An 11276-nucleotide genomic window follows, 5' to 3' on the forward strand; every position below is an offset into this window, starting at 1 on the left:
AGAGCTGGTTCTTTCTGGACTCAACTACAGTTATTACTGGCTCTGGTGATCTTTTCTATCTTACCTTGATTGTTTAAGAAACTTCTGACCTGGTATACTTATTGTGTATCTAATTTATATTTTAATATATTTAACATCTACTGGTCATCCTGCCATCTAGGGGAGGGGGGGGGGTAAGAGGTGAAAAATTGGAACAAGAGGTTTGGCAATTGTTAATGCTATAAAGTTACCCATGTATATATCCTGTAAATAAAAGGCTATTAAATAAAAAAAATAAAAATAAAAATAAATAAAAAAAAGAAACTTCTGACCTTTTTAAGATTACCAGGTCCTAACTTTGTTCATTCTATCAATGGAGAGTCATTCCCTAAGATCTGGAAAGAAGAAATACAATGGAAGGAGGTGCTGTGTGCTTAGGGAACATGGCAACCAAATGGGATAGAGAGCATTAGATTAGATAGAGATAAATAAATATACATATACACACACACATATATATATATATGCACCTACATACATGTGTATATAGTCTTCCCCTTTATATGTTTGTGTGTGTTATCTTTTTTTCCCAAAGTCTCCTCTCTTTCTAACTTTTCTTTTACTATTGAGGGCAACCTCTTCCTCCCAGGTTCAAAACTTAGTCATTCTTGATTTCTCACTCTCTCTCCCTCCATATATTCAATCAGTTGCCAAGTTCTGTCAAGTCTATCTTCATAATACATCTTGGATATGTCTCCATCTCTTTCCCAACACTGCCGTCACCCTAATGCACCCCCTTCTATCTATCTATCTATCTATCTATCAGAGAGTCAGAGACAGATAGACAGACAGACAGACAGAAGAGCTTGCTATTCCCTCACCTGGCAGCTAACAATAATTCTCCTCACTTAAAGTCCACCAGTGAGAACCTTTTGTATGCACATACAGTTCTGGTGTAAAATAATGAGAAGACTCCCTTTTCCTGCAGTCCCAGCTCCTCAGTCACTTGTAGCTAGAAGTAAGCTTACTAGGCCTCCAAATGTTAGACTGAAACCAGTGAGTTTTACAAATATTCTGAATAACCCATATGGCATATCTGCCCAGACATCTTTGGCCATTACTTTCATTACCTAAGCATTTGTTACAGTTTTATTTGGTGCTTGCTATGCAGCACTCTAAGGAAGTGATTCAGTGCATACTTTGTATCCAATTCAATTTTCTTCATCTTTTATAGGACATATATAGTGTGAAACTCAGTCCTCCTAAATTAATATAAGTTTTGTATCATTCTTTCCTTTGACTTGCCACTTTGTTTCAGTTACCCAATATCAATATCCTATTCACTTTTAAGTGTTGTAGCCTGGGGTATGCTGGTAAATATTCCAAAATCAATTTTTGAAAAAAAAATATATCTGACCCATTTTTAAGTTTAGTTTGTATTAAACTCCATCATTTTCTCCATCATTCTCCTAAATAAAAAAAAAACCAAAAAAAAAAAAAAAAAAAAACCAAGTCTTGATATACTGTGCTTGCCAATTTCTAAGATATAAATGCTTACACTGAAAATTTGACAATTAGCTGTTGTAAGCCCATTGAAGCTGGCTCCAGTATGCTTCTGGTTCCAGCCCATTTCCCTTGCAAATATTGTTTCCAGCTAAGCAGTGAATGTTGTTTATCTATACATTTCTTAAGATTAAACTTCCCTGTAAATAGGCATTTCTTAGGCCAATTACAGAATATTGCTTATCGATTGCTTTCTTTGATATATTTCTAATGGAAAAATCCATTTATGCTCCATGGAGCTTGAGGTCCCCTTATTCCTTATCCTAATACTGTGGCTTCAGGTCATGGGCAAAATTAGGTGCTAAAGGGTAAAGCTTTTGTCTTAGGAAGAATATCTTCAGTACATCCTGTCCAGCAATGAGTACATGGTGAATTTACAGTAGTTAGGTCAAATTCTGCTGCTCTTTGTAACTATGGTTTAGTTACTTCTATGAAACTCAGTTTTTTCATTGATAAAATCGGGGGGGGGGGTTGGATTAGATGATGTAAGGTCTGTTCTAGTTATAAATTTATGATTATACTCAATACCTGTTTCTTTCTAGGGCTGTCTTCTCAAGTGATTCTCCAGTGCCTCTCAAGAGAAAGTCATTTAAAAAAATCCCTGAAACAATTTCCAATGATCTCCAAATACCCACTCAAAAATATGAAATGTTCCTTTAGCATGATTTTTTAGACTATCCCAAAATCACAATTTTGTGGGCATGATAATCACTATTACCAAATACAAAATTACAAACATTCTACAAACAACATGTCCGAAACTGAACTCATTATCTTTTCCCAAAAAACTTCCTCTTTTGAATTTTCCTACTCCTGAGAAGGACACCATATTCCTTCCAGTGACTCAGGCTCAAAACCTGGTCATTCTTGATTTCTCACTTTCCCTCATACCACATATCTAATAAATTGCCAAGTTTTATCAATTTTACATTCATTTTAACTCTAGGGTATATCTCCATCTCTCTTTTGCCACCACTTTGGTACAGTACTTCATTACTTTTTGCTTGTATTGTTGCAATAGATTTATGGCTGGTCACCTGTCTCTGGTCTTTCTCCACTCTAGCCCATCCTCCAATCAGCTGTCAAACTGATCTTTCTAAAATACAGATCTGATCATGTTATCTTATTTAGTCAATTCCAGGATCAAATATATTTAAGGGACCTCTCACTATCCTTTACTTCCCTCTCTCTGAGGAGAGCAGAATGGCTAGCCTCTGACCATTACCTCCTGTTCCCTTCCTGGCAGGAATCAAAGTCTCCCTTGAAGAAAGAAGATATTCTAAATACATCTTTTCATTCTTCCCTTACAACCACATTTAGATAGACCTATGTGGCCACATGAAACCCACAAAGAAAAACATAGAACATATATTCCTTGAATGGTCTCTATTTTTTTTCCTGTGGAATATGAGACAAGGTCCCTGCTTCTGAGTATAGTGAGAGGCTCAAGGAGTGATGACAAGGTTTTGAATAGCCCCTGTGGAGACTGAAACACTAAACTAATTAGATAATCATAGTAGTCCAAGTGAAAGGTAAAGAAGACCTAAATAGGAAGGGTAGATATGTGAGCAGAGAGGAGACAGATGTAAGAGATGTAGCTTGGAAAATTATTGCGCTAAAAGAAATAATGAACAGCATGATTTTTTCTGATTTTTCTTGCACAACCTGACAAATATGGAAATATATTTTATAGAATAGCACATATTTAACCTATATCAGATTACTTGCTGCCTTGGAGAGGGGGAAAGTAAGGAAAGGAGGAAGAAAAAATTGGAACACAAAGTCTTATAAAAATGAATGTTGAAAACTATCTTTACATATATTTAACTAAAATCATATTTTAAATGGTGTTTTATTTTTCCAAATATATGTAAAGATAGTTTTCAACATTCATTTTTGTAAAACTCTATGTTCTAAATTGTTCTCTCTTTCTTCCTTCTCTCCCCACTCCCCAAAACAGCAAGCAATCTGACAAATCATATCCAAAGGGGGAAAAAAAAAAACAAAAGAAAGAAAAAAAACAAACAAACAACAACAACAACAAAGATGAAATACTATGCTTTGACCTACATTCAGTCTCCATGGTTCTCTCTCTGGATGCAGATGGCATAAAATCATATCTATCCACTTTTCTATATCTTGTTAGTTTAAGGGAAATACCTTTAATGTTCAAGCTGAGCTCTTCATTGTCATTCTTTAATGGAGAAGACATGCTCTAAGCTATTTATCTTAGCATTTATACCTCACAGTCCTCAGATCATCTCATGCCTGTAGCAGGCATCCTGTGGAAGAGTCTACCTCATTTGTCACTGAGGTTTCTTACTAGCTTCAGAGACAGAATTTGAGAGCTGGAAAAGACCTCAGTGACAAATGAGTAACAGCTCCACTTCTCCCCATTTTCTTTTCATATGACAGCCAAGTTACATAGCAAGAGCAAACATAAAGGGGTTGGATGATAGGTTTAATTATATTGTCTTTTCCTCAAACACCCCTTTTCTCAATTTTCCTTTTGTTGTTGAGGGCAACATCAGTCATTTAGGGTCACTTTGGTCTTACCTTTGATCCTTCACTCTCCCTCACTCATACACACATTATCAAATCATGTCATTTTTATTTCCACAACATCTCTTATATTTTCTCCTTCTCTCTGCCCACACAGTCCCTTCAGCCCTTCTTTACATCTCACTTGGACAACTGTAATAATCTCCTAATTGCTTCAGTATTTCACTTTCTACAACAGCTAATCAAAAACTTGTTATCTCTAGTTTCCACAGCACTCCACATCACACACCACACTCTCTGCTCACCCTCCAAATGAAGGGCCTTGCCTCTTATTTCACAGAAAAAAAAATTGAAAATTTTCACCTTGATCTTTTTCCTTTCCTCATCTTACAGGACTCTAATGTCTTCCTCTATCCCCTCCTTTACCCTAATCTTAGAAGAAAGATGACCCTTCTCATTGACAAGCAAGTGAAGTCCTCTAAAAGTACACATGATTTCCATACAATACTGACTTCTCCAGAAGTTTGCCCCCACTCATTCCTACTCTTTCTCTTATCTTCAATCTCTCCCTATCTACTGACTTCTTCCATTCTGCCTACAGGCATGTAATCCAAATGTATCTAGTAGCTATTATTTTGTATTTCTTCTCTTTGTGGTTAAATTCTTTGAGAAAAGGATCTACAGTCAGTGGCAATTCCTATTTTCTTTCCTCTCAATCTCTCCTAAGCCCCATGTGGTCTTCATGTCCAACATCATCAATCAAATAGTGAGTTCTTATCCCTGAAGTTGGGGTCTTTGGGTTTATCAAACCCTAGATTGCTATAGTCATTGACTATTGTGTCTTGTGAACCTAACCTATTCCACTGATTGACTACTCTATTTCTTAGCCAGTACCAAATGGTTTTGAGTCATGGAGTGTCGGACATAACTAAAAAAATGACTTCCAGCTCAATATATCTGAAAAAGAACTTGTTTTTATTCCCCTTCCAAATTTCTCTGTAACTATTGAGAGCACCACCATTCTTTCAGTGATTGAGGTCCACAACCTTAATATTTTCCTAGACTCTTCATTTTCCCTCATCCCACATATGTAATCTATTAACAAATCTTATTGTTTCTATCTTTTCTATGTATCCTTCTTTCTTTACTTATACAGCCCAGTCTTGGTTCAAGCCCTCATAATTTTTCTTTCTTTCTTTCTTTCTTTTTTTGGGGGGTCTTTATTATTTTTTTAAATAACTTTTTATTGACAGAACCCATGCCAGGGTAATTTTTTTTACAACATTATCCCTTGCACTCACTTCTGTTCTGATTTTTCCCCTCCCTCCCTCTACCTCCTCCCCACGATGGCAAGCAGTCCTATACATGTTAAATATGTCACAGTATATCCTAGATACAATATATGTGTGCAGAGCCGAACAATTCTCTTGTTGCACAGGGAGAATTGGATTCAGAAGGTAAAAATAATCCGGGAAGAAAAACAAAAATTCAAACAGTTTATATTCATTTCCCACTGTTCTTTCTTTGAGTGTAGCTGCTTCTGTCCATCATTGATCAATTGAAACTGAGTTAGATTTCTTTGTCAAAGAAATCCACTTCCATCAGAATACATCTTCATACAGTATCATTGTTGAAGTATATAATGATCTCTTGGTTCTGCTCATTTCACTTAGCATCAGTTCATGTAAGTCTCTCCAAGCCTCTCTGTATTCATCCTGCTGGTCATTTCTTATAGAACAATAATATTCCATAACATTCATATACCACAATTTACCCAACCATTCTCCAATTGATGGGCATCCATTCATTTTCCAGTTTCTAGCCACTCTGAACAAGGCTGCCACAAACATTTTGGCACATACAAGTCCCTTTTCCTTCTTTAGTATCTCTTTGGGATATAAGCCCAGGAGTAGCACTGCTAGATCAAAGGGTATGCACAGTTTGATAACTTTTGGGGCATAATTCCAGATTGCTCTCCAGAATGGTTGGATTCATTCACAACTCCACCAACAATGCATCAGTGTCCCAGTTTTCCCACATCCCCTCCAACATTCATCATTATTTTTTCCTGTCATCTTAGCCAATCTGACAGGTGTGTAGTGGTATCTCAGAGTTGTCTTAATTTTCATTTCTCTGATCAATAATGATTTGGAACACTCTTTCATATGAGTGGAAATAGTTTCAATTTCATCATCTGAAAATTGTCTGTTCATATCCTTCGACCATTTATCAATTGGAGAATAAGCCTTCATAATTTTTCACTTGGACTATTACAATAAATAACCTTTTGGTTGATCCCCCTGCCTCAAGTCTCTGCTCATGCCAATCCATTATCCATTATGCTGCCAAAATATAGGTCTTACCAAGTCACCCTGACTAAATAACCTAAGAGCCAAAGCAGCTCTGCAGCTGTTATTAACTCTAAGACCTTGTTTGGCTAAGAATTCTTCCCAAACTGTTGTTGAGAAAAGCACTTCCTCTCATTCTTTTCTAATTTTTGTTAAGGTATCATCTTTTATATTAAAAATTATTATCCATTTTGTGGTATGTGGTATTGATCTAAACCAGATCTTATTAACTAAGGGCCATGAATCAATAAATTTTAAGGATCCATGAACTTGGATGGGGGGGGGGGAGGTGAGGGAGGAATTGCATCTTTATTGTCACTAAAATTTGGTTTTCTTTGTCATCCTGTATATTCTCTTTTATGCATTTAAAAACTTTCTAAGAACTTTCATAGGCTTCACCAGACTGTCAGAGATTCCTTGACATAAAACAGGTTAAATTGCCCTCTTTTAAACCTGATTTCTGTCAACCTATTTTTCAAGTCTTTCCTTTTAGTCAAGGTTAACTGGAATGAAGGAGTCTCGCATTCCAGGGTGCAATTCTTTAGAAAAAGGGAATTCTTTCTAAAGTCATTTCTGCTCTTGGATTTATTAATTATTGGGGCATTATTTTTTATTATTTATATTTCTTGCTTATCTAATCTGTTCTACTTACCATTCTTTAACCTGAATCAGTTTTTTTTTAAGTTTTATTTTAATGGTAAATTATTTTTCCAATTACATGGAAAAATAATTTTTAACATTCATTTTTATGAAATTTTGAATTCCAAAGTTTTTCTTCTCCCTCCCTTCCTCCTTTACTTCTACCCTTCCTAACTAGCAGGCAATCTGATATAGATTATATGAGTACATTCAGTTTTACCATAACTCCATATGAGTCATATTGGGAAAGAAAAATCAGAACAAAAAGGGGAAAATCACGAAGAAGAAAAAAACAAAACAAAACAAAAAAAGGTGAAAATACTATGCTTTGAATGCATTCAATCTCCTTAGCTCTTTCTCTGAATACAGATGATATTTTTCACCAAAGTTTATAGGAATTGCCTTGGATCACTGAATTGCTGAGAAGCTGAACCAAATAGTTTTAGGGACTAAATTGTAATTTCATTGGCAAAAACAATGCCTGGGAGCAACTACATGGTATAGCAGATAGAGCACCTGCTTTGAAGTCAGTTGGACCTGAGTTCAAATTTGACCTCAGACACTTAACACTTCTTAGCTGTATGACTCTGGGCAAGTCACTTAACCCCAATTGCCTCAGCAAAAAGCAAAAAAAATAAATTTTTAAAAAAATAAAAATAATACTTGAACAAGAAAACTCCCTTTATCTCTTTCTGTACCTTTTCTTCAACTAATAGAGAATTGTCTAAACCACTCAGAGGTTAAGTGACTTGCCCAGAGTAACACAGTCAGTATGTATGTGTCAGACAAAACTTGAATCCAGGTCTGTTTCCAAGGCTATGTCTCAATCTACTATGCCATAGAGTCTTGATGACTACTCCTTCATAAAATAATGAGAATTAGCAACATTCTGCTCCTTTCATTTATACCTTTTCTCATTATTTCCATTACATTTAAAAAAAAATTTTCTATAAAGTATCCTTTTGGTATATAAGTAATAAATCTAGAATTAAATTGAAGTATTATCATATTTACAGCAATGGTATGGCCCAACCAGAAGCAATTAATATCTTGACAATTATCTAAATATTTATTTCTGTAAAAAGTGTTTTTAATTGTATTTATAGAAATCTTTTTGTTTATCTTAATAGGATGGCTTCTAGATATTTAATGCTTCTGTAGTTATTTTGAAGGGAGTCTCTTACTATTGTGTCTTCCTTTTTTGTTGTTAATATTATATAGAGATGCTGGTAATTTTTGTGGGTTTATTTTGTATTTTGAACTTTACTGATGTTGGAGAAAGAAATGGCAAACTCTTTCAATATTTTTGCCAAAAAAATTCCAAATGGGGTTATGGAGAGTCAAATATGATTAAACAACAACACTTTGCTGATGCTATTATCTTGACTAATTCTCTACCTCAACTGAGATTTTCTTCTATCTTCTTTCTGTATAGTATCTGGGGACTCCATCAAGAGATACTACATCTTTTTCTTTCTTTCTTTTTTTTTTTTTTTTGAGAATCAGTCTCACAATTTGTTTATTATTAAAAATACATTTTAATCAGGTGACATTGAAAGATGAAATAAACATGACATGGAATCTGGAATATATGCAAGAAATTCTTTCTTCATCATGGTAGATAGTTACAGGCCATGAAAAAAAGCAGGAGAGAGATACTGTTCCTCTAGAACTTTCTACTCATGTCACTGGCTACCTGTACTAATTATCAGCCTGCAACGGTTTTAGTTAGTTATCACATCATTTCTGACTGGTCTGCTGAATTTGTAGTCAAAGGTCTTAAGTCCAAATCCTGGGCCTAGAAATCACTAGACTGGATAGGTCATTTCCTTTTCTGGACCTCCGTTTTTCTTTTCTTTTCTTTTCTTTTTTATGTCTTTGTGTGTGTGTGTGTGTGTGTGTGTGTGTGTGTGTGTGTATGTGTGTGTGTGTGTATGTGATTTTACATATCAAATAAATAAATCTTAATTATTTGTCAGTTTCCCATGATAAAGAAAAATATAAATGCAAAAATGTAGAAGGAAACATTTTCTTATACAAAGAAGATTTCTAATGTGGTTATTTTATTATTTTTTTTTAGCATTAAAATGTTTTTTGGGGGAGCGACTGGAACCTCAACAGTCTGGGACACCCGGCTGGAACGCACCAGGGACTGATCTGGGCAAAGGAGATATCTCCTGCCCTCCAGCGAGCCCTGCAGCCAGCAGCGGGAGGCAGTCCACCGCTTCCCAGTTCGGTCCCCAGCAGTGCCCAAAGCGATTTCACGAAGGAGCGGAGGTACCCACACCACAGGCGGATCTTACTCATTGTCCCGAATCGGAGCTCTCGTCTCCAGGCTCCCTGCCCTCAGACTTTCCGACGCACCCTAGAATGCGAGGGTCCTTCATCCTACGACAGTTAACCTTGACTAAAAGGAAAGACTTAAAACATGTCATCGGAATTTTGGCAGATTTGTGCCCCTGGAGATAAGGTGAATTTACAGCCTCTGAAACGGATAAACACAGTAACCTGCAAGTCTAATCTATCCCACAACACTAAATTTGCCATTCCCGATTTCAAGGTGGGGACCGTGGATTCTCTTGGTCTCTCAGATGAGTTGGGGGAAATTGATATCTTTGCTGAAAGTCTTATAAAGAAAATGTCTCAGAGGTAGTAGAAGTTATGGAAGATGCAGAGGGCAAAGTTCATGAGAACCTGTTGGCCAATGAAGTTCACTTAACTTCTTTTGTGGCCCGATTTGAATGGTGGTCAAGTATCCTGTCAAGCAGCCGCTTGTGGTCGTAGTGGACATGTTAGCAAAGCAACTGGCACAAATAGAAAAAGACCTGAAAGCTCGAACAGCTGCCTACAACACTGAAAGGAAATTTGGAAAAGAAATCCATGGGAAACCTCTTCAGTGGGACATTAGCTGTTATTGTGAACAAAGAATTTGCTCTAGATTCGAAGTATCTCATCACTTTGCTGCTGATAGTTACAAAACCAAACTATTCACATTGGTAAAAACGATATAAATCTCTCTCAGACATGATAGTACCTCGATCAACCAAACTGATTGCTGAATTTTTCTATGATGAAAAAGAAATTAAATCTGAAAGAGAAAAGATAACTAAATTACTCTCTGAAAGGGGACAATGTGGACCCCTTTTTGCACTGGCTCAAGGTGAATTTCAGTGAAGCATTTATTGCCTGGATTCACTTAGTTTTGAAAGTATTTGTTGAATCTGTGCTAAGGCATGAACTACTGTGAATTTTCAGGCAGTGCTTTTACAACCCCACAAGACCACAAAATATTTAAGAGAGTTTCTAAACTCAGTCTTCAAAAACGTGGATGAAGTTGCAGCAGCACGTATATTGGATGCTGCTGGGGATATTCTTGGATTACAATTAAATAACCAAGATTATTTTCCTTATGTCTACTTTCACATTGACCTTAGTCTTCTTGACTAGTTTTTAAGAGTCTAGCAACCCTTAATAACTCTAGAAATTGCTTTATTTCATCTAATTAAACTTCAGATGCTGTCTTCTCTAAGTGAAAGAATTTTTACAGTTAACTTCAGAAGAGAAATTGCTTTTTTTAAAAAAGTGGATTACAATTTAGAATGTTACCACAAAAATTACTCACAAAAATTAGTTATGGTTGTATTTATTATTTTGGAAGTTACAATAAAGAAAAGCTCCCATGTCTTTAAAAATAATTTTTAATAGTAGCTTTTAATTTGTGATACATGCAATCCAATATATGTTAAACATGTGCAATTCTTCTATATATATTTCTATATTTATTATATTGTACAAGAAAAATCATATCAAAAAGGGAAAAAATGAGAAAGAAAAAAAGCAATCAAACAACAAAAAAGGTGCAAATACTATGTTGAGATCTACATTCAATCCCCATAGTTCTCTTTCTGGATGGAGATGGCTCTTTCCATCACAAATCTACTGGACTTGTCCTAAATCACTTGATTGTTGAAAAGATGGGTCTCCGCTTTTCTCTTCTGGAAAATGAACAATTTGAATTAGATGACTCCTGAGGGTCCTTTCAAGGAAAATGGCCTCTTTTACACAGTCAAAAAAAAAAAAAAAAAAAAAAACCTGGAGGGGAGGACCCTCAGGGTTTTTGGCCAAAACAGAAACAATTGCTATTTAGATTGACTCTGAGTCAATCAAGGCTCAAACAATGATCCCACAGGCTTGTCTGGGACCTGTTGTTGTCCAATCAATGAGAGGCAGAATGATCTGGGTTAA

The 11276-nt window shown here is 35.8% G+C and overlaps 1 pseudogene; it reads left to right on the top strand.

Annotated features, from left to right (window-relative positions):
- Positions 1-9459: 9459 nt before the first annotated feature.
- Positions 9460-10478, top strand: LOC100919899 (annotated as a pseudogene).
- The last annotated feature ends 798 nt before the right edge of the window (positions 10479-11276 follow it).

Source organism: Sarcophilus harrisii, chromosome 2, assembly GCF_902635505.1.
Source record: "Sarcophilus harrisii chromosome 2, mSarHar1.11, whole genome shotgun sequence".
In the NCBI taxonomy this organism is placed as follows: domain Eukaryota; kingdom Metazoa; phylum Chordata; class Mammalia; order Dasyuromorphia; family Dasyuridae; genus Sarcophilus; species Sarcophilus harrisii.